This window comes from Drosophila guanche, unplaced genomic scaffold (genome assembly GCF_900245975.1).
Source record: "Drosophila guanche unplaced genomic scaffold, DGUA_6, whole genome shotgun sequence".
Taxonomy (NCBI): domain Eukaryota; kingdom Metazoa; phylum Arthropoda; class Insecta; order Diptera; family Drosophilidae; genus Drosophila; species Drosophila guanche.
This window is the reverse complement of record NW_022995754.1, coordinates 7,565-10,310: the sequence shown is the minus strand read 5'-3', so window position 1 is coordinate 10,310 and position 2,746 is coordinate 7,565.

Below are 2,746 nucleotides of genomic sequence, written 5' to 3'. Positions count from 1 at the left end.
CAGACGAGGAAACACACACACACACACTCGATATGCCTGCGCTACACCCAGCACCCCACCCAGGGCTCTTCATTCCATACATAAACCAAGGCCAGCATTGCCCATCTAACAACAGCCAAACCAACAGCCAATAAATTAAAATTTGCCTGTGACATTATCTGCCAAAAAAGCCACCACTTTGCATAATATATGCGGGCAACTGTCTCTCCATTTTTGTTTGTGTTATTGTTTCTTTGCGTTTTAATCATATACATTTTTTCATGTGTGTGAATGTTGCATTTAGTTCTTGTTAATTGTTTAAACTATTTGACCGCCCAATACAAACATAACTATTGCACATTTAAATTACAAAACAACATGTTAAGTAAAGTGCAATATTGTTAGCCATAAATATACAAAAATTGTTCTAAAAATGCTACAAGAAAATTGACAAAATTTAAACAAAAATAAAACAGAGACCTGCGCGCACACTCACCCTTGCTAGTAAGTGGCGCTGCAGACATATTCTATAAATAAAAAGTAATGTCGAGCTGATAAGTCAGTTTTTTATACAATTGGTTTTCTTTCTTTTTTATTTTTTTGAAAATAATATTTAAACTAATAAACTAACAACTTTTTGTTGAAAAGAAGTCATATTCCTCGATTTTGAATTTGTGTTTAATATTACTGGCTTCCCAGGATTCTAAGGGCTGAACATATAATTTGAACAGAAAGATTAATCATTTTGCTATAATGGCGGCATTTTTAAAGGATTTCTTCTTCTTCTTCTAAACAAAAGGGGCCAATGCCAATGTACGGGAAGAAACAGAAAGATTAATCATTTTTCTATAATGGCGGCCTTTTTTAAGGATTTCTTCTTTGCTGGGTTGTTTAAGAAATATGGTTTAAACAAAAGGGTCCAATGTCAATGTACGGTATTTTTAGCAGTCGGAATTTTTGTTGAAAGGAGGTCTTATTTATTGATTTTGAGATTCTGTTTAATATTACCAGCTAGCCAGACTCCCTGGACAAATCATATAATTTTATCGGATAGATTAATCAATTTTCTATAAGGGTTGCTAGTTTTATGGACCCTCTTTTATTTGGATTTGTAGGAAATACGGTTTAACGAAACCGGGTCAATGCATAAAATGTATGCAATGAATGCAAAATGTATGGTATAAAATTATGTATGTATGTTTGGATTTCTGGCCAACCGTCTTCAGAGATAAATATGTTTTTAATATAATTGGTTTTCTTTCTTTATTTTTTGAAAATAATGTGTAAACAAATAAACTAACAATTTTTTGTTGATTAGAAGTCATATTCCTCGATTCTAATTTTCAGTTCAATATTACTGGCAACCCAGAACACTAAGGGCTGAACATATAATTTGAACAGAAAGATTAATAATTTTCCTATAATGGCGGCCTTTTTTAAGGATTTCTTCTTTGCTGGGTGATTTTAGAAATAATGTATAAACAAAAGGGGCCAATGCAAATGTACTTTGTATTGTAAATGTATTTTTTGCAGTCGGAATTTTTCTTGATAGGAAGTCTTAACTATCGATTTTGAGATTCCTATTAATATTACTAGCTAGCCAGGACTCCCAGGGCAAATCATATAATTTTATCGGATAGATTAATCAATTTTTATATAAAGGTTGCTAGTTTTATGGACCCTCTTTTATTTGGCTTTGCAGGAAACAAGGTTTAAAGAAACCGGGCCAATGCATAATAGTTCAGTATGCAATGAATGCAATGAAATATGTACGGTATAAAATATATGTACATATGTACATAAGATCGGATTGCTGGCCAACCGGCTTCAACTGATAAGTCAGTTTTTTATATAATTGGGTTTCTTTCTTTTTTTTTTAAATAATGTTTAAACTAATAAACTAACAACTTTTTGTTGAAAATAAGTCATATTCCTCGATTTTGAATTTGTGTTTAATAATCCTGGCTTCCCAGGACTCTAAAGGCTGAACATATAATTTGAACAGAAAGATTAAGTATTTTTCTATAATAGCGGCCTTTTTTAAGGATTTCTTCTTTGCTGGGTAGTTTTAGAAATAATGTTTAAACAAAAGGGGCCAATGCAAATGCGTCTGCCTGCAACGGCCATTTTGCAGTTGTGTTGTGTTATAGCGGCGGCCATACTTGTTGCCTCTCGAAGAGTAAATAGGGTATATTGTATTGGAAGTATGTAACGCACTGACAGAAACGTTTCCGACCCAATAGAGTATATATATTTTCTTGATCAGCATCAGCCGAGTCGATATAGCCATGTCTGCTGTGCTGTGCTTTGACGTCAGCCATAATTGGGGTCGGAAACGTTTCTCTCTGTGCTATACAGACTTTCAATAACGCGCTCAAATACAATATACCCTGTTTACTCTTTGAAAACTGGGTATAAAAAGACCAGGCATAAAGTATGGCTGCCGCTATAACACAACACAACTGTAAAATAGCGGCCATACTTGTTTCCTGTGCGGGTGTGGTCTTTTTATACCCAGTACTTAAAAAGTAAATAGGGTATATTGTATTTGAGCGCGTTGGTGGAGGTATGTAACGCACAGACAGAAACGTTTTCGATCCCAGAGAGTATACATATTCTTGATTAGCATCAATAGCCGAGTCGATATAGCCATGTTTGCTGCGCTGTGCTGGGTCGTCAGCCATAATTGGGGTCGGAAACGTTTCTCTCTGTGCGTTACATACTTCCACTAACGCAATCAAACTCAATATACACTATTTACTCTTAG